General features: G+C 47.3%; 17 non-coding genes and 4 pseudogenes across 17 annotated transcripts; 11 read left to right on the forward strand and 10 right to left on the reverse strand.

Annotated features, from left to right (window-relative positions):
* The first annotated feature begins 828 nt into the window (after positions 1–828).
* Positions 829–984, forward strand: LOC134999478 (U1 spliceosomal RNA). The gene has a single exon (XR_010201558.1). It is a non-coding gene; the product is annotated as a U1 spliceosomal RNA (small nuclear RNA).
* A 675-nt stretch (positions 985–1,659) lies between these two features.
* LOC134999890 (U1 spliceosomal RNA) lies at positions 1,660–1,823 on the forward strand. The gene has a single exon (XR_010201956.1). It is a non-coding gene; the product is annotated as a U1 spliceosomal RNA (small nuclear RNA).
* Positions 1,824–1,975: 152 nt separating this feature from the next.
* On the forward strand, positions 1,976–2,138 carry LOC135000040 (U1 spliceosomal RNA). Its single transcript, XR_010202079.1, has one exon. It is a non-coding gene; the product is annotated as a U1 spliceosomal RNA (small nuclear RNA).
* Positions 2,139–6,983: 4,845 nt separating this feature from the next.
* LOC135000023 (U1 spliceosomal RNA) lies at positions 6,984–7,147 on the reverse strand. The gene has a single exon (XR_010202063.1). It is a non-coding gene; the product is annotated as a U1 spliceosomal RNA (small nuclear RNA).
* Positions 7,148–7,839: 692 nt separating this feature from the next.
* On the reverse strand, positions 7,840–7,981 carry LOC135000013 (U1 spliceosomal RNA; annotated as a pseudogene).
* A 152-nt stretch (positions 7,982–8,133) lies between these two features.
* Positions 8,134–8,297, reverse strand: LOC134999697 (U1 spliceosomal RNA). Its single transcript, XR_010201773.1, has one exon. It is a non-coding gene; the product is annotated as a U1 spliceosomal RNA (small nuclear RNA).
* A 692-nt stretch (positions 8,298–8,989) lies between these two features.
* Positions 8,990–9,131, reverse strand: LOC135000014 (U1 spliceosomal RNA; annotated as a pseudogene).
* A 152-nt stretch (positions 9,132–9,283) lies between these two features.
* LOC134999475 (U1 spliceosomal RNA) lies at positions 9,284–9,447 on the reverse strand. Its single transcript, XR_010201555.1, has one exon. It is a non-coding gene; the product is annotated as a U1 spliceosomal RNA (small nuclear RNA).
* A 692-nt stretch (positions 9,448–10,139) lies between these two features.
* LOC135000092 (U1 spliceosomal RNA) lies at positions 10,140–10,281 on the reverse strand (annotated as a pseudogene).
* Positions 10,282–10,433: 152 nt separating this feature from the next.
* Positions 10,434–10,597, reverse strand: LOC134999486 (U1 spliceosomal RNA). The gene has a single exon (XR_010201566.1). It is a non-coding gene; the product is annotated as a U1 spliceosomal RNA (small nuclear RNA).
* Positions 10,598–11,901: 1,304 nt separating this feature from the next.
* On the forward strand, positions 11,902–11,975 carry TRNAN-AUU (transfer RNA asparagine (anticodon AUU)). Its single transcript has one exon. It is a non-coding gene; the product is annotated as a tRNA-Asn (tRNA).
* A 5,369-nt stretch (positions 11,976–17,344) lies between these two features.
* Positions 17,345–17,460, reverse strand: LOC134999579 (U5 spliceosomal RNA). Its single transcript, XR_010201658.1, has one exon. It is a non-coding gene; the product is annotated as a U5 spliceosomal RNA (small nuclear RNA).
* A 286-nt stretch (positions 17,461–17,746) lies between these two features.
* On the reverse strand, positions 17,747–17,862 carry LOC134999560 (U5 spliceosomal RNA). Its single transcript, XR_010201638.1, has one exon. It is a non-coding gene; the product is annotated as a U5 spliceosomal RNA (small nuclear RNA).
* A 282-nt stretch (positions 17,863–18,144) lies between these two features.
* Positions 18,145–18,260, reverse strand: LOC134999499 (U5 spliceosomal RNA). The gene has a single exon (XR_010201578.1). It is a non-coding gene; the product is annotated as a U5 spliceosomal RNA (small nuclear RNA).
* A 144-nt stretch (positions 18,261–18,404) lies between these two features.
* LOC134999467 (U1 spliceosomal RNA) lies at positions 18,405–18,532 on the forward strand (annotated as a pseudogene).
* Positions 18,533–19,125: 593 nt separating this feature from the next.
* On the forward strand, positions 19,126–19,289 carry LOC134999604 (U1 spliceosomal RNA). The gene has a single exon (XR_010201683.1). It is a non-coding gene; the product is annotated as a U1 spliceosomal RNA (small nuclear RNA).
* A 152-nt stretch (positions 19,290–19,441) lies between these two features.
* LOC134999964 (U1 spliceosomal RNA) lies at positions 19,442–19,604 on the forward strand. The gene has a single exon (XR_010202027.1). It is a non-coding gene; the product is annotated as a U1 spliceosomal RNA (small nuclear RNA).
* A 674-nt stretch (positions 19,605–20,278) lies between these two features.
* LOC134999615 (U1 spliceosomal RNA) lies at positions 20,279–20,442 on the forward strand. Its single transcript, XR_010201694.1, has one exon. It is a non-coding gene; the product is annotated as a U1 spliceosomal RNA (small nuclear RNA).
* A 152-nt stretch (positions 20,443–20,594) lies between these two features.
* Positions 20,595–20,757, forward strand: LOC135000097 (U1 spliceosomal RNA). Its single transcript, XR_010202128.1, has one exon. It is a non-coding gene; the product is annotated as a U1 spliceosomal RNA (small nuclear RNA).
* A 675-nt stretch (positions 20,758–21,432) lies between these two features.
* Positions 21,433–21,596, forward strand: LOC134999835 (U1 spliceosomal RNA). Its single transcript, XR_010201905.1, has one exon. It is a non-coding gene; the product is annotated as a U1 spliceosomal RNA (small nuclear RNA).
* A 152-nt stretch (positions 21,597–21,748) lies between these two features.
* On the forward strand, positions 21,749–21,911 carry LOC135000094 (U1 spliceosomal RNA). The gene has a single exon (XR_010202125.1). It is a non-coding gene; the product is annotated as a U1 spliceosomal RNA (small nuclear RNA).
* The last annotated feature ends 1,505 nt before the right edge of the window (positions 21,912–23,416 follow it).

Below are 23,416 nucleotides of genomic sequence, written 5' to 3' on the forward strand. Positions count from 1 at the left end.
GAAGACCCATTCTACTAGAAAGGTGGGTTCATCCTGGGCAGCTGGTCGGGGAGTCTCGGCATTGCAACTTTGCCGAGCAGCTATTTAGTAAACACTTTTGCTAAGTTTTAAAAGTTTTAGAGTAAAGGAGATTCAACTGAGGCAGCACAAGGGAACTCCCATCTGGGGACAACAACTGCAGTGAGAACACATATTTTCAGATGAACATGGGAGGGCAGAAGGCTGCCTAATACTGAAGCACCCCCAAACAACAAACCAAATGCAACAACTAGTACAAGCATTCCTGGGGGAAGGTCTGCAGAAGACGGATTTGCATACAGTGATGTCATCCAAGCAGTGGGCCAAAGTTGGCTGGAACCCTCATCTGCATATGAAAAGAGAAAAGGGGTATGCAGGGCATGGCGGCCTTTTGCGGCGCTTGGATGACCCTTAGTTCGCATTAAACACCCCCACACTCCTTTGGTGTGGGGCTCATGTTGGCCATGCCCCAGCCCCTGAAGCATTCAAGCTGATTTCTTGCAGCAGCTTGGCACTGTAACAGCTCCAGAGCTGCTCTGTAAGGCAACTAAAAGGGTGTGGGCCCTGCAGCACTACCTGTAGTTTGCATTGTGCATTGGAAGGCACAAAGTAAGCAGACAGGAGGAGAAGTCAGGATAGTCCACAAGGGTATAGAAGGGAGGGGCTCAAGAAAAAAGAAGTGGAAACAGACAGCAAACTAGGCTGGAGAGAGACCTGAGACAAAGAGATCTGAATTATATGAGAGCCGACCAGGGGAAACACAAATTATGCAGTCAAGTTTCCCACATTTGGGGAAATCGCAGGGGCAGCACACCCAGGTGAGATACTATAATCAGGACGGTGCTTCTCCCAGGGCAAGGCTCACCCATTGCACTCTGGGTGTGCTGCTCCTACGATTTCCCCAAATGTGGGACACTTGACTGCATAATTTGTGTTTCCTCTGGTCGGCTCTCGTATAATTCAGATCTCTTTGTCTCAGGTCTCTCTCCAGCCTAGTTTGCTGTCTGTTTCCACTTCTTTTTTTCTTGAGCCCCTCCCTTCTATACCCTTGTGCACTATCCTGACTTCTCCTCCCGTCTGCTTACTTTGTGCCTTCCAATGCACAATGCAAACTACAGGTAGTGCTACAGGGCCCACACCCTTTTACTTGCCTTACAGAGCAGCTCTGGAGCTGTTACAATGCCCAGCTGCTGCAAGAAATCAGCTTGAATGCTTCATGGGATGGGGCATGGCCAACATGAGCCCCACACCAAAGGAGGGTGGGGGTGTTTAATGCGATCTAGGGGTCATCCAAGCACCGCAAAAGGCTGCCATGCCCTGCACGCCCCTTTTCTCTTTTCATAAGCAGATGAGGGTTGAAGCCAACTTTGACCCACTGCTTGGATAACATCACCATATGCAAATCCATCTGCTGCAGGCCTTCCCCCAGGAATGCTTGCACTAGTTGTTGCATTTGGTTTGTTGTTTGGGGGTGCTTCAGTATTAGGCAGCCTTCTGCCCTCCCATGTTCATCTGAAAATATGTGTTCTCCCTGCAGTTGTTGTCCCCAGATGAGAGTTCCCTTGTGCTGCCTCAGTTGAATCTCCTTTACTTGACAGAGATGTGCCTGAGCAGCGGCCCTCCCCAGCCCTATCCCAAATCATACTTATTTTGCATAGGAGACACCATGGTCATGAAAATTGTTCACCCAGGGTGAGTTTCATTCATTGCATTCTGGGTATGCTGACCCCTGTGATTTCCCCAAATGTGGGAAACTCGCCTGCATTATTTGTGGTAGTGGGGGACTGTGTTTGTGTTTTCCGCTGGTCAGCTCTGGTAAAAGTCAGATTTCTTTGTCTCAGATCTTCCTCTAGCCTTGTTCTTCTTTCGAGAGTTCCATTGTGCTGCCTCAGTTGGATCTCCTTCACTTGACAGGGGGGTGCCCGAGCAGCGACCCTCCCCAGCTCTAGCCCAACTCCTACTTACCTGCCAGGTGAGATACTATGATCTTGAAGGTGCTTCTCCCAGGGCAAGGCTCACCCATTGCACTCTGGGTGTGCTGCCCCTGCGATTTCCCCAAATGTGGGAAACTTGACTGCATAATTTGTGTTTCCCCTGGTCGGCTCTCGTATAATTCAGATCTCTTTGTCTCAGGTCTCTCTCCAGCCTAGTTTGCTGTCTGTTTCCACTTCTCTTTTCTTGAGCCGCTCCCTTCTATGCCCTTGCGCACTATCCTGACTTCTCCCGTCTGCTTACTTTGTGCCTTCCAACGCACAATGCGAACTACAGGTAGTGCTGCAGGGCCCACACCCTTTTATTTGCCTTACAGAGCAGCTCTGGAGCTGTTACAGTGCCCAGCTGCTGCAAGAAATCAGCTTGAATGCTTCAGGGGCTGGGGCATAGCCAACATGAGCCCCACACCGAAGGAGGGTGGAGGTGTTTAATGCGAACTAGGGGTCATCCAAGCGCCGCAAAAGGCCGCCATGCCCTGCATAACCCTTTTCTCTTTTCATATGCAGATGAGGGTTCCAGCCAACTTTGGCCCACTGCTTGGATGACATCACCGTATGCAAATTCGTCTCCTGCAGACCTGTCCCCAGGAATGCTTGTACTAGTTATTGCATATGGTTTGATATTTGATGGTGCTTCAGTATTAGGCAGCCTTCCGCCCTCCCATGTTCATCTGAAAAGATGTGGTCTCCCTGCAGTTGTTGTCCCCAGACGAGAGTTCCCTTGTGCTTCCTCAGTTGAATCTCCTTAACTTGACGGGGGAGGGGCTTGCCCGAGCAGCCACCCTCCCCAGCCCTATCCCAACTCATGCTTATTTTGCATATGAGATCTCTATATCATGAAGATTGTTCTCACAGGGTGAGGTTCATCCATTATATTTTAAAATAGGAAGGTTCAAATTACATATTTGAATTGCATCTATGTGCTGGATTCAAATGTTCCTCCCCCTTCCTTTCTCAATTGTGCCCGTCAGCAGCTATTCTAAGGTTGCTGCCAATGGGTGTGACACATTAATTTCTTCTGTGGGGTACACTGGACTCCACAAGGATTCACATTGGGGTGTAGAGTAGGATCTTGATCTGAGGCACCAACCGGCTCAAAGCTTTTGACTGTTCCCAAGATGCTCAGCGCATTCTCCTCTATAACCCCGCTTCCATGAACAGGGAGCTCAGTTTGTAGTTGGTGCCTTCAGTAGCAGGCCACTTAACAGGGGCCTGCCTCAGGCAGCCTATTCTTAGCTATTAATTTTGACAAGAAAATAAGAACTTTTTTTATGAGAATCTACAAGGGCTGCAGCAGGCTAGGTCTAATAGACATCTTTACTGCAGCTTCATCACTCCCAGCGGCGCTGTATACTCCCGTGCCCTGGTTGCTGGGTCACTGCAGCGGAGGCTCCGGTTTCTTCCTAAGGTCAATCACACACACACCGCCCTTCCGGATCACGAGGCCGCTGATGAAGGGGAGCGTGGCCATAGGGGGTGGACCGTGTGCGCACTGGCGTGGACACTGATTACTGGGCAGCCGCTCCACAAGCCACCAGGTACAGTTAAGGAGCACAGGTCTGGGGGTTTTTCTCCCATATTAAACCAATTTTGTACTGCCCGCAGCGCATTGCGATAGGTAATAGGGCCTGATTCAGGTTGGATTGCAATCACAATAAGCGATCCAACTGCAAAAATTGCTAAGAGCATACGCAAGTGCCTGCATTTTCTGCGGCACCCCGCAGAGAATGCGATCGCCTCTGCCTGTCAATCGGGGCAGGGGGGGAGAGGGGGGTCAGCAAAACTCCATTTCCAAGTCAGGGATGGAGCGGTGCGGGGGCAAGGCTTCAAAATGGGGTCTGCAACGGAGGAGACACAGGGGGCGTGGTCACAGCGGCTGTATGACATCACATTCAGCCGCTGTGATCACAAAAATGGTGGCGGCTTCCTGCGCGCACATACAGTCTGCACCAGCAGAAGGCTACACCATTTTTTATGATCACGCTGAACTGCAGTGCGACTGCAATTACAGCATGGTCAAGAAGGGAGGCGTCATGCTGGGTGGCCATGTCCTGTCACTGTGCAGGAGCCAGCACCGCTCACACACTAGTCCCCGGGTGCAGCCCCCAACCCCCGGGACACCCGGAGCAACAAAATGTAGATTCAGGCCACCAGGCCACGCCCCTACCTATGAAACCATGCCTCCTTTTTACCATTGCGCTGCTTATCTGCGCGCACTGCATTACAATCTCCTTCGCCACCTCTCTGGGTGTCACCAGTGATAGTGACACCTCTGCCATGCTTGTAGCAGCTGGTCCTAAGATCTACGCCTCAAGCCCTGAGTGTTTGCCCTTGTGACTTGTTGATCATCATAGCGAAGCAGATGCTTACAGAAAACTGCAGGGGCTTAGATTGAAAATTAAAAAAATTATGGGTATAAGGTAGAGAGGAGCGGGTTCGGTTCTCCGAGAACCGAATTCCCCACGAACTCCACGTGGTTTACACTGGTCCGAGGCAGGCTCGGTTGTTCCCGCCTGACTCGGAAAACCTGAACAAGGGAAAATGTCATCATCCCGCTGTCGGATTCTCGCGAGATTCGGATTTCATATAAAGAGCTGCGCGTTGCCGCCATTTTTACTCGTGCATTGAAGAGAGAGCGGAGAGGACGTGGCTATGTTCTCTCAGTGGAAATCTCAATATCAGTGCTCATTATCAGTGGTTACTTATTGCTGCTCAGTAATACTAGTAGTGTGTCTCTCCTGCTCAGTGTCAGTTCTCAGTAGTATCCTCATCAGTGCTCAGTATCACTGCTCATTGTCTTGTGCTGCATTGTGGTGCTCAGCATACTACAGTACATTACTAATAGTCCAGTGCTGCATCTTGCTGCTCAGTGTCAGTTCTAGTATCCTCATCAGTGCTCACTATCACTGCTCATTACATTGTGGTGTTCTGTATACTACAGTAACATAGTAATATAGTAACATATAGTAATATAGTTTTTGAGGTTGAAAAGAGGCAAATTGCCCATCGTGTTCAACCTGTTTTAAGTTGTGATGATTCTACATACTTGCTGAATAATGTTTTATGACTGGGAGTTTTTTTAAGGTCAGTGCGCTTAGTCTCGCGTCCAAATATTCCTTTAAAGCAAAGGGTCGTCAAACAGGTTCTACTGTTTGGATTCAGTCAGTTGTGGATGCTCCGTCAGAAAACACCTCTCCAAACTTCTTTGGTGGCTGCTCAGTTCTTCAGAATATGACTTGGGTATGTTCAGTCATGAAATTCTGTGAAGGCAGGGGAGAAGAACAAGCGCCATATGGTGTAGTATTTTGAATAAATTGGAGTGATAGATAGGTATATACGAAGTAAGTACCGGATAGATTCTTGAGATTAGGCCTGTCTGTCTCACTAAATTCTTTGTGGCTGTTCCCCACCTAGGAGACAAAAGATCATCGCCATATGGTGTAGTAACCTCAGATATATCTTGGGGTACCCTCCCCTCTATTTCATGCGTACCAAAAGGAAAATTCAATATAGCATATAGGATATATTTATATCCAGGTAGATCAAGTCGGTCCAATATGATGTAATGGCTGAATCAGTCGACTGTTGCTGCCTTATATAGTATTATCAATAAAAAATTTTAATCCACAAAATAATAATACAAATTCAGATAAAAAATAAATAAAACAAATCAGAAAATCTTAGCTGATTGGTGTAGGCAGTAGTTAGGTCAGTCTCAACGCGTTTCGCCTCCAGGGCTTCCTCAGGAGAATACATCATATCAAAAGATACACATATTTATAGTGCTTTCAGTTTCGTTTTGGCCAGCACTTCCGGTTCTAACCTAAACCGGAAGTGACGCGGCAGTGGCCGGGACGAGCCGCGTCACTTCCGGTTTCACGGAGCAAACGGACTCTATGTCCGTCTTGCGCTACTTATACAGACTGATCTAAAATTTATATTAACACTGCACCACCAATGCAATCTAATGTTAAATATCAAGCCACATATGCATTTAGTATGTAAGTCGGACCGAGCACTTCCGGTTCCGGAAATGACGCGAACCGGAAGTGCTGGCCAAAATGAAACTGAAAGCACTATAAATATGTGTATCTTTTGATATGATGTATTCTCCTGAGGAAGCCCTGGAGGCGAAACGCGTTGAGACTGACCTAACTACTGCCTACACCAATCAGCTAAGATTTTCTGATTTGTTTTATTTATTTTTTATCTGAATTTGTATTATTATTTTGTGGATTAAAATTTTTTATTGATAATACTATATAAGGCAGCAACAGTCGACTGATTCAGCCATTACATCATATTGGACCGACTTGATCTACCTGGATATAAATATATCCTATATGCTATATTGAATTTTCCTTTTGGTACGCATGAAATAGAGGGGAGGGTACCCCAAGATATATCTGAGGTTACTACACCATATGGCGATGATCTTTTGTCTCCTAGGTGGGGAACAGCCACAAAGAATTTAGTGAGACAGACAGGCCTAATCTCAAGAATCTATCCGGTACTTACTTCGTATATACCTATCTATCACTCCAATTTATTCAAAATACTACACCATATGGCGCTTGTTCTTCTCCCCTGCCTTCACAATGTTTTATGACTAGTTAACTACTACAACTCATGTTCCCCCTGGATTAACCATGTTGATATTTTAAGTATTATAACCTTGGATAGCTTTTTCATTCAGAAATGTATCCATTCCTTTTTTAAATCCAATTACAGAGTCCACCATTACCACCTTCCCTGGCAGGGAATTCCACATCCTGATTGCCCTAACAGTGAAGATCATAGTATCTCACCTGGCAGGTAAGTAGGAGTTGGGCTAGAGCTGTGGAGGATTGCTGCTTGGGCACCCCCTGTCAAGTGAAGGAGATCCAACTGAGGCAGCACAAGGGAACTCTCGAAAGAAGAACAAGGCTAGAGGAAGATCTGAGACAAAGAAATCTGACTTTTACCAGAGCTGACCAGAGGAAAGCACAAACACAGTCCCCCACTACCACAAATAATGCAGTCGAGTTTCCCACATTTGGGGAAATCACAGGGGTCAGCATACCCAGAATGCAATGAATGAACCTCACCCTGGGAGAACAATCTTCATGACCATGGTATCTCCTATGCAAAATAAGTATGATTTGGGATAGGGCTGGGGAGGGCCGCTGCTCAGGCACATCTCTGTCAAGTAAAGGAGATTCAACTGAGGCAGCACAAGGGAACTCTCATCTGGGGACAACAACTGCAGGGAGAACACATATTTTCAGATGAACATGGGAGGGCAGAAGGCTGCCTAATACTGAAGCACCCCCAAACAACAAACCAAATGCAACAACTAGTGCAAGCATTCCTGGGGGAAGGCCTGCAGCAGATGGATTTGAATATGGTGATGTCATCCAAGCAGTGGGTCAAAGTTGGCTTCAACCCTCGTCTGCATATGAAAAGAATAAAGGGGTGTGCAGGGCATGGCGGCCTTTTGCAGCGCTTGGATGACCCCTAGTTCGCATTAAACACCTCCACCCTCCTTCGGTGTGGGGCTCATGTTGGCTATGCCCCAGCCCCTGAAGCATTCAAGCTGATTTCTTGCAGCAGCTGGGCACTGTAACAGCTCCAGAGCTGCTCTGTAAAGCAAGTAAAAGGGTGTGGGCCCTGCAGCACTACCTGTAGTTTGCATTGTGCGTTGGAAGGCACAAAGTAAGCAGACGGGAGAAGTCAGGATAGTGCACAAGGGTATAGAAGGGAGGGGCTCAAGAAAAAAGAAGTGGAAACAGACAGCAAACTAGGCTGGAGAGAGACCTGAGACAAAGAGATCTGAATTATATGAGAGCCGACCAGGGGAAACACAAATTATGCAGTCAAGTTTCCCACATTTGGGGAAATCGCAGGGGCAGCACACCCAGAGTGCAATGGGTGAGCCTTGCCCTGGGAGAAGCATCTTCATGATCATAGTATCTCACCTGGCAGGTAAGTAGGAGTTGGGCTAGAGCTGGGGAGGGTCGCTGCTCGGGCACCCCCCTGTCAAGTGAAGGAGATCCAACTGAGGCAGCACAAGGGAACTCTCGAAAGAAGAACAAGGCTAGAGGAAGATCTGAGACAAAGAAATCTGACTTTTACCAGAGCTGACCAGAGGAAAGCACAAACACAGTCCCCCACTACCACAAATAATGCAGTTGAGTTTCCCACATTTGGGGAAATCACAGGGGTCAGCATACCCAGAATGCAATGAATGAACCTAACCCTGGGAGAACAATCTTCATGACCATGGTATATCCTATGCAAAATAAGTATGATTTGGGATAGGGCTGGGGAGGGCCGCTGCTCAGGCACATCTCTGTCAAGTAAAGGAGATTCAACTGAGGCAGCACAAGGGAACTCTCATCTGGGGACAACAACTGCAGGGAGAACACATATTTTCAGATGAACATGGGAGGGCAGAAGGCTGCCTAAAACTGAAGCACCCCCAAACAACAAACCAAATGCAACTACTAGTGCAAGCATTCCTGGGGGAAGGCCTGCAGCAGATGGATTTGCATATGGTGATGTCATCCAAGCAGTGGGTCAAAGTTGGCTTCAACCCTCGTCTGCATATGAAAAGAAAAAAGGGGTGTGCAGGGCATGGCGCCCTTTTGCGGCGCTTGGATGACCCCTAGTTCGCATTAAACACCTCTACCCTCCTTCGGTGTGGGGCTCATGTTGGCTATGCCCCAGCCCCTGAAGCATTTAAGCTGATTTCTTGCAGCAGCTGGGCACTGTAACAGCTCCAGAGCTGCTCTGTAAAGCAAGTAAAAGGGTGTGGGCCCTGCAGCACTACCTGTAGTTTGCATTGTGCGTTGGAAGGCACAAAGTAAGCAGACGGGAGAAGTCAGGATAGTGCACAAGGGTATAGAAGGGAGGGGCTCAAGAAAAAAGAAGTGGAAACAGACAGCAAACTAGGCTGGAGAGAGACCTGAGACAAAGAGATCTGAATTATATGAGAGCCGACCAGGGGAAACACAAATTATGCAGTCAAGTTTCCCACATTTGGGGAAATCGCAGGGGCAGCACACCCAGAGTGCAATGGGTGAGCCTTGCCCTGGGAGAAGCATCTTCATGATCATAGTATCTCACCTGGCAGGTAAGTAGGAGTTGGGCTAGAGCTGGGGAGGGTCGCTGCTCGGGCACCCCCCTGTCAAGTGAAGGAGATCCAACTGAGGCAGCACAAGGGAACTCTCGAAAGAAGAACAAGGCTAGAGGAAGATCTGAGACAAAGAAATCTGACTTTTACCAGAGCTGACCAGAGGAAAGCACAAACACAGTCCCCCACTACCACAAATAATGCAGTTGAGTTTCCCACATTTGGGGAAATCACAGGGGTCAGCATACCCAGAATGCAATGAATGAACCTAACCCTGGGAGAACAATCTTCATGACCATGGTATCTCCTATGCAAAATAAGTATGATTTGGGATAGGGCTGGGGAGGGCCGCTGCTCAGGCACATCTCTGTCAAGTAAAGGAGATTCAACTGAGGCAGCACAAGGGAACTCTCATCTGGGGACAACAACTGCAGGGAGAACACATATTTTCAGATGAACATGGGAGGGCAGAAGGCTGCCTAATACTGAAGCACCCCCAAATAACAAACCAAATGCAACAACTAGTGCAAGCATTCCTGGGGGAAGGCCTGCAGCAGATGGATTTGAATATGGTGATGTCATCCAAGCAGTGGGTCAAAGTTGGCTTCAACCCTCGTCTGCATATGAAAAGAATAAAGGGGTGTGCAGGGCATGGCGGCCTTTTGCGGCGCTTGGATGACCCCTAGTTCGCATTAAACACCTCCACCCTCCTTCGGTGTGGGGCTCATGTTGGCTATGCCCCAGCCCCTGAAGCATTCAAGCTGATTTCTTGCAGCAGCTGGGCACTGTAACAGCTCCAGAGCTGCTCTGTAAAGCAAGTAAAAGGGTGTGGGCCCTGCAGCACTACCTGTAGTTTGCATTGTGCGTTGGAAGGCACAAAGTAAGGAGACGGGAGAAGTCAGGATAGTGCACAAGGGTATAGAAGGGAGGGGCTCAAGAAAAAAGAAGTGGAAACAGACAGCAAACTAGGCTGGAGAGAGACCTGAGACAAAGAGATCTGAATTATATGAGAGCCGACCAGGGGAAACACAAATTATGCAGTCAAGTTTCCCACATTTGGGGAAATCGCAGGGGCAGCACACCCAGAGTGCAATGGCTGAGCCTTGCCCTGGGAGAAGCATCTTCATGATCATAGTATCTCACCTGGCAGGTAAGTAGGAGTTGGGCTAGAGCTGGGGAGGGTCGCTGCTCGGGCACCCCCCTGTCAAGTGAAGGAGATCCAACTGAGGCAGCACAAGGGAACTCTCGAAAGAAGAACAAGGCTAGAGGAAGATCTGAGACAAAGAAATCTGACTTTTACCAGAGCTGACCAGAGGAAAGCACAAACACAGTCCCCCACTACCACAAATAATGCAGTTGAGTTTCCCACATTTGGGGAAATCACAGGGGTCAGCATACCCAGAATGCAATGAATGAACCTAACCCTGGGAGAACAATCTTCATGACCATGGTATCTCCTATGCAAAATAAGTATGATTTGGGATAGGGCTGGGGAGGGCCGCTGCTCAGGCACATCTCTGTCAAGTAAAGGAGATTCAACTGAGGCAGCACAAGGGAACTCTCATCTGGGGACAACAACTGCAGGGAGAACACATATTTTCAGATGAACATGGGAGGGCAGAAGGCTGCCTAATACTGAAGCACCCCCAAACAACAAACCAAATGCAACAACTAGTTCAAGCATTCCTGGGGGAAGGCCTGCCGCAGATGGATTTGCATATGGTGATGTCATCCATGCAGTGGGTCAAAGTTGGTTCAAACACCTTTGCAAAGTTCTATAAGTTTGATACCCTGGCTGAGGAGGACCTCCTGTTTGCTCAATCAGTGCTGCAGAGTCATCCGCACTCTCCTGCCCGTTTGGGAGCTTTGGTATAATCCCCATGGTCCTTACGGAGTCCCCAGCATCCTCTAGGACGTAAGAGAAAATAAGATTTTAAACCTACCGGTAAATCTTTTTCTCGTAGTCCGTAGAGGATGCTGGGTGCCCGTCCCAAGTGCGGTCTACTTCTGCAAGACTTGTATATAGTTATTGCTTACATAAGGGTTATATGTTAGTTTTCATCGGTCTTGGACTGATGCTATGTTGTTTTCATACTGTTAACTGGGTAGTATATCACAAGTTATACGGTGTGATTGGTGTGGCTGGTATGAATCTTGACCTTGGATTAACAAAAATCCTTTCCTCGTACTGTCCGTCTCCTCTGGGCACAGTTTCTCTAACTGAGGTATGGAGGAGGGGCATAGAGGGAGGAGCCAGTGCACACCCAGATCAAAAGTCTTTCTTAAAGTGCCCATGTCTGCTGCGGAGCCCGTCTATCCCCCATGGTCCTTACGGAGTCCCCATCATCCTCTACGGACTACGAGAAAAAAAAATTACCGGTAGGTTTAAAATGTTATTTTTTTCTCTGCAACCCACTGCTAAATTGTGCTTCCTAGCTGTTTTTTATAAAATCACTTAATTAAATCTAACTCTGATTACGTCAGAGAAGGCCAGGTACCCTACACCATAAGAGGGGGTATGAAATTTTGACTTGTCTTCTTAAAGATCACCAAAATCTGTTGACAAGGTCAATTACATCCCTGGGTGGGATTGAACCACCAACCTTTTGGTTAATAGCCCATGTAAGTGCAAGAAATCCTGAAGCACTCACTCATCATGGGAAAGTACCAATGTGTTTCTTACAAAAATTCTCCAGATTATTGACTTTTTAAAGTTTTTCTAGGAAACGTTCTAGATGAATGCTTATTAGCCTTTGTCAGTATTGACTTTTGCAAGGTGTCTCTGTGGCGCAATCGGTTAGCATGTTTGGCTATTAACCAAAAGGTTGGTGGTTCAATCCCACCCAGGGATGTAATTGACCTTGTAATCAGATTTTGGTGATCTTTAAGTAGACAAGTCAAAATTTCAAAAACCGCCCTTATGGTGTAGGGTACCTGGCCTTCTCTGATGTAATCAGAGTTAGATTTGATTAAGTGATTTTATAAAAAAACAGCTAGGAAGCACAATTTAGCAGTGGGTTGCAGAGAAAAAAAATTATGCTGGCAGAAAAGTACAATTGAGTGATTAAACAGCTCTTCATTTTCTGATTTTATGTTTATGCTAACAAATTTGCTCTCTGAAAAGTGTCCACAAAGCCAAGTCTCTGATTAACACCTTTGTAGGAATGGTTTTTCACCTATTACTGAATTAAACTTGCTTCATTGGAAAGGCATCAAAGATGCATCCTCATTTCAATGTCTACTGAAATAATACAGGTTGACACCAGGAAACGTCACTGCATCATTGCTGCTTCCTCATGGGGAAGTCTGTTTAATGTGAAAACAAGGTGATATCTAATCAGCACACAGGTAAGGAATTAAGAAAATCTTTCTTTATGGGTGAAGATGTTTCTCACAAATTGTTGTCCCAATGCATCATTGAAATTCAAGATGGAAGATGATTTTCATATATCACTTGTACATTTTGCATTGCTCTTCTGGTGACAATGTAGTTTGTTTTTGTCAATTACCATTTCAGTAATAGGGTAAAGAAAATTAAGTGGATTTTTTAAAGAAAACAATGCTGTCAATATACTATTAAAACAAATTAAAATGATAAAAGTTATTGTACTTTAAGTAAAAATAAAAGAGCCAAAATATCAATCCCAGTTTTTGATTACTTTAATTATAAAAAAAAAATGCACATAGCAGAGGATAGTTTCGATCAATCGACCTCTGGGGTATGGGCCCAGCATGCTTCCATTGCACTACTCTGCTGCTCATGGAAGTGTAAGAGATCCTGAAGACTAAATTGATTAAAGGCCTAAAAGTACTTGACTATAAGGAAAGACTTACTAGGCTGAATATTTATACACTAGAAAAGAGGTGCCTAAGAGGAGATATTATTAATATCTTCAAATATGTAAAGATACATAACAAAGAGTTATCAGAGGAATTATTTATTAAAAGAACACGTGGTCACTCGCTGCGACTGGAGGAAAGTTCAGAACGCAATGGAGGAAAGGATTCTTCACTGTTAGGGCAATCAGGATGTGGAATTCCCTGCCAGGGAAGGTGGTAATGGCGGACTCTGTAATTGGATTTAAAAAAGGAATGGATACATTTCTGAATGAAAAAGCTATCCAAGGTTATAATACTTAAAATATCAACATGGTTAATCCGGGGGTAACATGAGTTATAGTAGCTAACTAGTCATAAAACATTATTCAGCAAGTATGTAGAATCATCACAACTTAAAACAGGTTGAACACGATGGGCAATTTGCCTCTATTCAACCTCAAAAACTATGTTACTATATTACTATGTTATTGTAGTATACAGAACACCACAATGCAATGAGCAGTGATAGTGAGCACTGATGAGGATACTAGAACTGACACTGAGCAGCAAGATGCAGCACTGGACTATTAGTAATGTACTGTAGTATGCTGAGCACCACAATGCAGCACAAGACAATGAGCAGTGATACTGAGCACTGATGAGGATACTACTGAGAACTGACACTGAGCAGGAGAGACACACTACTAGTATTACTGAGCAGCAATAAGTAACCACTGATACTGAGCACTGATATTGAGATTTCCACTGAGAGAACATAGCCACGTCCTCTCCGCTCTCTCTTCAATGCACGAGTAAAAATGGCAGCAACGCGCAGCTCTTTATATGGAATCCGAATCTCGCGAGAATCCGACAGCGGGATGATGACATTTTCCCTTGTTCAGGTTTTCCGAGTCAGGCGGGAACAACCGAGCCTGCCTTGGACCAGTGTAAACCACGTGGAGTTTGTGGGGAATTCGGTTCTCGGAGAACCGAACCCGCTCCTCTCTACCTTATACCCATCAATTTTTTTATTTTCAATCTAAGCCCCTGCAGTTTTCTGTAAGCATCTGCTTCGCTATGATGATCAACAAGTCACAAGGGCAAACACTCAGGGTTTGAGGCGTAGATCTTAGGACCAGCTGCTACAAGCATGGCAGAGGTGTCACTATCACTGGTGACACCCAGAGAGGTGGCGAGGGAGATTGTAATGCAGTGCGCGCAGATAAGCAGCGCAATGGTAAAAAGGAGGCATGGTTTCATAGGTAGGGGCGTGGCCTGGTGGCCTGAATCTACATTTTGTTGCTCCGGGTGTCCCGGGGGTTGGGGGCTGCACCCGGGGACTAGTGTGTGAGCGGTGCTGGCTCCTGCACAGTGACAGGGCATGGCCACCCAGCATGACGCCTCCCTTCTTGACCATGCTGTAATTGCAGTCGCACTGCAGTTCAGCGTGATCATAAAAAATGGTGTAGGCTCCTGCTGGGGCAGACTGTATGTGCGCGCAGGAAGCCGCCACCATTTTTGTGATCACAGCGGCTGAATGTGATGTCATACAGCCGCTGTGACCATGCCTCCTGTGTCTCCTCTGTTGCAGACCCCATTTTGAAGCCTTGCCCCCGCACCGCTCCATCTCTGACTTGGAAATGGAGTGTTGCTGACCCACCTCTCCCCCCCTTCCCCGCCCCGATTGACAGGCAGAGGCGATCACATTCTCTGCGGGGTGCCGCAGAAAATGCAGGCACATGCGTATGCTCTTAGCAATTTTTGCAGTTGGATCGCTTATTGTGATTGCAATCCAACCTGAATCAGGCCCTATTACCTATCACAATGCGCTGCGGGCAGTACAAAATTGGGTTAATATAGGAGAAAAACCCCCAGACCTGTGCTCCTTAACTGTACCTGGTGGCTAGTGGAGCGGCTGCCCAGTAATCAGTATCCACCGCAGTGCGCACACGGCCCACCCCCTACGGCCTCGCTCCCCTTCATCAGCGGCCTCGTGATCCGGAAGGGTGGTGTGTGTGTGACTGACCTTAGGATGAAACCGGAGCCTCCGCTGCAGTGACCCAGCAACCAGGGCACGGGAGTATACAGCGCCGCTGGGAGTGATGAAGCTGCAGTAAAGATGTCTATTAGACCTAGCCTGCTGCAGCCCTTGTAGATTCTCATAAAACAAGTTCTTCTTTTCTTGTCAAAATTAATAGCTAAGAATAGGCTGCCTGAGGCAGGCCCCTGTTAAGCGGCCTGCTACTGAAGGCACCAACTACAAACTGAGCTCCCTGTTCATGGAAGCGGGGTTATAGAGGAGAATGCACTGAGCTTCTTGGGAACAGTCAAAAGCTTTGAGCCGGTTGGTGCCTCAGATCAAGATCCTACTCTACACCCCAATGTGAATCCTTGTGGAGTCCAGTGTACCCCACAGAAGAAATTAATGTGTCACACCCATTGGCAGCAACCTTAGAATAGCTGCTGACGGGCACAATTGAGAAAGGAAGGGGGGGGGGGACATTTGAATCCAGCACATAGATGCAATTCAAATATGTAATTTGTACCTTCCTATTTTAAAATATAATGGATGAACCTCACCCTGTGAGAACAATCTTCATGATCAAGAGATCTCATATGCAAAATAAGGATGAGTTGGGATAGGGCTGGGGAGGGTGGCTGCTCGGGCAGCCCCTCCCCCGTCAAGTTAAGGAGATTCAACTGAGGAAGCACAAGGGAACTCTCGTCTGGGGACAACAACTGCAGGGAGACCACATCTTTTCAGATGAACATGGGAGGGCGGAAGGCTGCCTAATACTGAAGCACCATATGCAACAACTAGTACAAGCATTCCTGGGGGAAGGTCTGCAGCAGACGGATTTGCATACGGTGATGTTATCCAAGCAGTGGGCCAAAGTTGACTGGAACCCTCATCTGCATATGAAAAGAGAAAAGGGGCATGCAGGGCATGGCGGCCTTTTGCAGTGCTTGGATGACCCCTAGTTCACATTAAACACCCCCACCCTCCTTTGGTGTGGGGCTCATGTTGGCCATGCCCCATCCCCTGAAGCATTCAAGCTGATTTCTTGCAGCAGCTGGGCACTGTAACAGCTCCAGAGCTGTTCTGTAAGGCAAGTAAAAGGGTGTGGGCCCTGCAGCACCACCTGTAGTTCGCATTGTGCGTTGGAAGGCACAAAGTAAGCAGACGGGAGGAGAAGTCAGGATAGTGCGCAAGGGCATTCTTTTCTCTTAGTCCGTAGAGGATGCTGGGGTCACATTAAGAACCATGGGGTATAGACGGGATCCGCAAGAGACATGGGCACTTTAAGACTTTCAAAGGGTGTGAACTGGCTCCTCCCTCTATGCCCCTCCTCCAGACTCCAGTTATAGGAACTGTGCCCAGGGAGACGGACATTTCGAGGAAAGGATTTATTGTTAAACTAAGGTGAGCATCTTACCAGCTCACACCTTAAGCATGCCGCAGAAAGTGGCATTCAACAGAACACAAGCCAACGGCATGAACAATTGCAGCAAAAAGCTGACCAGAACCATAACACAACATGTGTATAACCACAAGTAATAACTGCAGACACAGTATGGACTGGGACGGGTGCCCAGCATCCTCTACAGACTAAGAGAAAAGGATTTACCGGTAGGTATTAAAATCCTATTTTCTCATACGACCTAGAGGATGCTGGGGTCACATTAAGAACCATGGGGTTATACCAAAGCTCTTGAACGGGTGGGAGAGTGCGTACGACTCTGCAGCACCGAATGACCCAACTTAAGGTTATCATCAGCCAAGGTATCAAACTTGTAAAACTTAGCAAAAGTGTTTACTAAATAGCTGCTCGGCAAAGTTGCAATGCCGAGACTCCCCGACCAGCTGCCAAGGATGAACCCACCTTTCTAGTAGAATGGGTCTTCACCTACTTCAGTAACGGCAATCCTGCCGTGGAACGAGCATGCTGAATCTTACCACAGATCCAGCGCATAATGGTCTACATGGAAGCAGGACACCCAATCCTGATGGGAGCATACAGGACAAACAGAGCCTCTGTTTTCCTAATCTGAACCGTTCTGGTGACATAAATTTTCAAAGTTCTGACCACAGCCAGAGACTTTGACTCAACGAAGGTGTCAGTGGCCAAAGGCACCATGTGGAAAGATGAACCACCTTCGGCAGAAATTGTTGACGTGTCCTCAATTCTGCTCTATCTTCATGAAAGATCAAATAAAGGCTCTTGTGATACTGCATGGTTTGTACTGTTTTCCATGTGCTCCCAGATCTTTCAAGCAAGTAGCATGGTCAAGAAAGTTCTGTTTGAAAAGAAACAAACATTTACTGTCATTGTTATGCAAATAAACTTACATTAAAGCTAACAAGAAAGCACACTCGTTCTGTCTTTAAACTGATAAAAGAAACCCCAATAATATGGGGCATGCAAAAATTGAGATAAAACTCAGTTTTGCTCCTCTCCACGGAAATCTTTAATAAAAGGCGAAATATTTGTTAGTTCTGAAGAGAAACCAGAGCATGACCAAGATTCCACCTGTCGCCTGAGTGCCATGCCAGCAGTTCTCATTCAGATCAAAGTGAGCACCCAATTTGAATGAAAGAAAGCAGATTTCTCACCAGGCTTCCCCTTGCTATAAACATGGTTTGTACTCTTTTCCATGTGCTCCCAGATCTTTCAAGCAATTAGTATGGTCAAGAAAGTTCTGCTTGAAAAGAAACAGACATTTATAGTCATTGTTATGCAAATAAACTTACATTAAAGCTAACAAGAAAGCACACTCGTTCTGTCTTTAAACTGATAAAAGAAACCCTAATAATATGGGGCATGCAAAAATTGAGATAAAACTCAGTTTTGCTCCTCTCCACAGAAATCTTTAATAAAAGGCGAAAGATTTGTTCGTTCTGAAGAGAAACCAGAGCATGACCAAGATTCCACCTGTCGCCTAAATGCTGTGCCAGCAGTCCTCATTCAGATCAAAGTGAGCGCCCAACTTGAAAGAAAGCAGATTTCTCACCTGGCTTCTCCTTGCTATAAGCATGGTTTGTACTGTATTCCATGTGCTCCCAGATCTTTCAAGCAAGTAGCATGGTCAAGAAAGTTCTGTTTGAAAAGAAACAAACATTTACTGTCATTTCTATGCAAATGAGCTTACATTAAAGCTAACAAGAAAGCACACTCGTTCTGTCTTTAAACTGATAAAAGAAACCCCAATAATATGGGGCATGCAAAAATTGAGATAAAACTCGGTTTTGCTCCTCTCCACGGAAATCTTTAGTAAAAGGCGAAAGATTTGTTCGTTCTGAAGAGAAACCAGAGCATGACCAAGATTTTCATCTGAAAATATGTGTTCTCCCTGCAGTTGTTGTCCCCAGATGAGAGTTCCCTTGTGCTGCCTCAGTTGAATCTCCTTTACTTGACAGAGATGTGCCTGAGCAGCGGCCCTCCCCAGCCCTATCCCAAATCATACTTATTTTGCATAGGAGATACCATGGTCATGAAGATTGTTCTCCCAGGGTGAGGTTCATTCATTGCATTCTGGGTATGCTGACCCCTGTGATTTTCCCAAATGTGGGAAACTCGCTTTTATACCCTTGTGCACTATCCTGACTTCTCCTCCTGTCTGCTTACTTTGTGCCTTCCAATGCACAATGCAAACTACAGGTAGTGCTGCAGGGCCCACACCCTTTTACTTGCCTTACAGAGCAGCTCTGGAGCTGTTACAGTGCCAAGCTGCTGCAAGAAATCAGCTTGAATGCTTCAGGGGATGGGGCATGGCCAACATGAGCCCCACACCGAAGGAGGGTGGGGGTGTTTAATGCGAACTAAGGGTCATCCAAGCGCCGCAAAAGGCCGCCATGCCCTGCACACCCCTTTTCTCTTTTCATATGCAGATGAGGGTTCCAGCCAACTTTGGCCCACTGCTTGGATGACATCACCGTATGCAAATCCGTCTTCTGCAGAACTTCCCCCAGGAATGCTTGTACTAGTTGTTGCATTTGGTTTGTTGTTTGGGGGTGCTTCAGTATTAGGCAGCCTTCTGCCCTCCCATGTTCATCTGAAAAAATGTGTTCTCCCTGCAGTTGTTGTCCCCAGATGAGAGTTCCCTTGTGCTGCCTCAGTTGAATCTCCTTTACTTGACAGAGATGTGCATGAGCAGCGGCCCTCCCCAGCCCTATCCCAAATCATACTTATTTTGCATAGGAGATACCATGGTCATGAAGATTGTTCTCCCAGGGTGAGGTTCATTCATTGCATTTTGGGTATGCTGACCCCTGTGATTTACCCAAATGTGGGAAACTCAACTGCATTATTTGTGGTAGTGGGGGACTGTGTTTGTGCTTTCCTCTGGTCAGCTCTGGTAAAACTCAGATTTCTTTGTCTCAGATTTTCCTCTAGCCTTGTTCTTCTTTCGAGAGTTCCCTTGTGCTGCCTCAGTTGGATCTCCTTCACTTTACAGGGAAGTACCCGAGCAGCGACCCTCCCCAGCTCTCGCCCAACTCCTACTTACCTGCCAGGTGAGATACTATGATCATGAAGGTGCTTCTCCCAGGGCAAGGCTCACCCATTGCACTCTGGGTGTGCTGCTCCTGCGATTTCCCCAAATGTGGGAAACTTGACTGCATAATTTGTGTTTCCCCTGGTCGGCTCTCGTATAATTCAGATCTCTTTGTCTCAGGTCTCTCTCCAGCCTAGTTTGCTGTCTGTTTCCACTTCTCTTTTCTTGAGCCGCTCCCTTCTATGCCCTTGCGCACTATCCTGACTTCTCCTCCTTTCTGCTTACTTTGTGCCTTCCAACGCACAATGCGAACTATAGGTAGTGCTGCAGGGCCCACACCCTTTTACTTGCCTTACAGAGCAGCTCTGGAGCTGTTACAGTGCCCAGCTGCTGCAAGAAATCAGCTTGAATGCTTCAGGGGCTGGGGCATAGCCAACATGAGCCCCACACCGAAGGAGGGTGGAGGTGTTTAATGCAAACTAGGGGTCATCCAAGCGCCGCAAAAGGCCGCCATGCCCTGCATAACCCTTTTCTCTTTTTATATGCAGATGAGGGTTCCAGCCAACTTTGGCCCACTGCTTGGATGACATCACCGTATGCAAATCCGTCTTCTGCAGACCTTCACCCTGGAATGCTTTTACTAGTTGTTGCATTTGGTTTGTTGTTTGGGGATGCTTCAGTATTAGGCAGCCTTCTGCCCTCCCATGTTCATCTGAAAATATGTGTTCTCCCTGCAGTTGTTCTACTCAGATGAGAGTTCCCTTGTGCTGCCTCAGTTGAATCTCCTTTACTTGACAGAGATGTGCCTGAGCAGCGGCCCTCCCCAGCCCTATCCCAAATCATACTTATTTTGCATAGGAGTTACCATGGTCATGAAGATTGTTCTCCCAGGGTGAGGTTCATTCATTGCATTCTGGGTATGCTGACCCCTGTGATTTCCCCAAATGTGGGAAACTCGACTGCATTATTTGTGGTAGTGGGGGACTGTGTTTGTGCTTTCCTCTGGTCAGCTCTGGTAAAAGTCAGATTTCTTTGTCTCAGATCTTCCTCTAGCCTTGTTCTTCTTTCGAGAGTTTCTTTGTGCTGCCTCAGTTGGATCTCCTTCACTTGACAGGGGGGTGCCCGAGCAGCGACCCTCCCCAGCTCTAGCCCAACTCCTACTTACCTGCCAGGTGAGATACTATGATCAGGAAGTTGCTTCTCCCAGGGCAAGGCTCACCCATTGCACTCTGGGTGTGCTGCTCCTACGATTTCCCCAAATGTGGGACACTTGACTGCATAATTTGTGTTTCCTCTGGTCGGCTCTCGTATAATTCAGATCTCTTTGTCTCAGGTCTTTCTCCAGCCTAGTTTGCTGTCTGTTTCCACTTCTTTTATCTTGAGCCCCTCCCTTCTATACCCTTGTGCACTATCCTGACTTCTCCTCCCGTCTGCTTACTTTGTGCCTTCCAATGCACAATGCAAACTACAGGTAGTGCTGCAGGGCCCACACAATCTTTTACTTGCCTTACAGAGCAGCTCTGGAGCTGTTACAGTGCCCAGCTGCTGCAAGAAATCAGCTTGAATGCTTCAGGGGATGGGGCATGGCCAACATGAGCCCCACACCAAAGGTGGGTGGGGGTGTTTAATGCGAACTAGGGGTCATCAAAGCACCGCAAAAGGCCGCCATGCCCTGCACGCCCCTTTTCTCTTTTCATATGCAGATGAGGGTTGAAGCCAACTTTGACCCACTGCTTGGATGACATCACCATATGCAAATCCATCTGCGGCAGGCCTTCCCCCAGGAATGCTTGCACTAGTTGTTGCATTTGGTTTGTTGTTTGGGGGTGCTTCAGTTTTAGGCAGCCTTCTGCCCTCCCATGTTCATCTGAAAATATGTGTTCTCCCTGCAGTTGTTGTCCCCAGATGAGAGTTCCCTTGTGCTGCCTCAGTTGAATCTCCTTTACTTGACAGAGATGTGCCTGAGCAGCGGCCCTCCCAGCCCTATCCCAAATCATACTTATTTTGCATAGGAGACACCATGGTCATGAAGATTGTTCACCCAGGGTGAGGTTCATTCATTGCATTCTGGGTATGCTGACCCCTGTGATTTCCCCAAATGTGGGAAACTCGCCTGCATTTTTTGTGGTAGTGGGGGACTGTGTTTGTGTTTTCCTCTGGTCAGCTCTGGTAAAAGTCAGATTTCTTTGTCTCATATATTCCTCTAGCCTTGTTCTTCTTTCGAGAGTTCCCTTGTGCTGCCTCAGTTGGATCTCCTTCACTTGACAGGGGGGTGCCCGAGCAGTGACCCTCCCCAGCTCTAGCCCAACTCCTACTTACCTGCCAGGTGAGATACTATGATCATGAAGGTGCTTCTCCCAGGGCTAGGCTCACCCATTGCACTCTGGGTGTGCTGCTCCTGCGATTTCCCCAAATGTGGGAAACTTGATTGCATAATTTGTGTTTCCCCTGGTCGGCTCTCGTATAATTCAGATCTCTTTGTCTCAGGTCTCTCTCCAGCCTAGTTTGCTGTCTGTTTCCACTTCTCTTTTCTGGAGCCACTGCCTTCTATGCCCTTGCGCACTATCCTGACTTCTCCCGTCTGCTTACTTTGTGCCTTCCAACACACAATGCGAACTACAGGTAGTGCTGCAGGGCCCACACCCTTTTAGTTGCCTTACAGAGCAGCTCTGGAGCTGTTACAGTGCCCAGCTGCTGCAAGAAATCAGCTTGAATGCTTCAGGGGCTGGGGCATAGCCAACATGAGCCCAACACCAAAGGAGGGTGGGGGTGTTTAATGCGAACTAGGGGTCATCCAAGCACCGCAAAAGGCCGCCATGCCCTGCATGCCCCTTTTCTCTTTTCATATGCAAATGAGGGTTCCAGCCAACTTTGGCCCACTGCTTGGATGACATCACCGTATGCAAATCCGTCTGCTGCAGACCTTCCCCCAGGAATGCTTGTACTAGTTGTTGCATATGGTTTGATATTTGATGGTGCTTCAGTATTAGGCAGCCTTCTGCCCTCCCATGTTCATCTGAAAAGATGTGGTCTCCCTGCAGTTGTTGTCCCCAGACGAGAGTTCCCTTGTGCTTCCTCAGTTGAATCTCCTTAACTTGACGGGGGAGGGGCCGAGCAGCCACCCTCCCCAGCCCTATCCCAACTCATACTTATTTTGCATATGAGATCTCTTGATCATGAAGATTGTTCTCACAGGGTGAAGTTCATCCATTATATTTTAAAATAGGAAGGTACAAATTACATATTTGAATTGCATCTATGTGCTGGATTCAAATGTCCCCCCCCCCCTTCCTTTCTCAATTGTGCCCATCAGCAGCTATTCTAAGGTTGCTGCCAATGGGTGTGACACATTAATTTCTTCTGTGGGGTACACAGGACTCCACAAGGATTCACATTGGGGTGTAGAGTAGGATCTTGATCTGAGGCACCAACCGGCTCAAAGCTTTTGACTGTTCCCAAGATGCTCAGTGCATCCTCCTCTATAACTCCGCTTCCATGAACAGGGAGCTCAGTTTGTAGTTGGTGCCTTCAGTAGCAGGCCACTTAACAGGGGCCTGCCTCAGGCAGCCTATTCTTAGCTATTCATTTTGACAAGAAAAGAAGAACTTGTTTTATGAGAATCTACAAGGGCTGCAGCAGGCTAGGTCTAATAGACATCTTTACTGCAGCTTCATCACTCCCAGCGGCGCTGTATACTCCCGTGCCCTGGTTGCTGGGTCACTGCAGCGGAGGCTCCGGTTTCTTCCTAAGGTCAGTCACACACACACCGCCCTTCCGGATCACGAGGCCGCTGATGAAGGGGAGCGTGGCCGTAGGGGGTGGACCGTGTGCGCACTGGCGTGGACACTGATTACTGGGCAGCCGCTCCACTAGCCACCAGGTACAGTTAAGGAGCACAGGTCTGGGGGTTTTTCTCCTATATTAAACCAATTTTGTACTGCCCGCAGCGCATTGTGATAGGTAATAGGGCCTGATTCAG

Source organism: Pseudophryne corroboree, unplaced genomic scaffold (genome assembly GCF_028390025.1).
Source record: "Pseudophryne corroboree isolate aPseCor3 unplaced genomic scaffold, aPseCor3.hap2 scaffold_150, whole genome shotgun sequence".
Classification (NCBI taxonomy): domain Eukaryota; kingdom Metazoa; phylum Chordata; class Amphibia; order Anura; family Myobatrachidae; genus Pseudophryne; species Pseudophryne corroboree.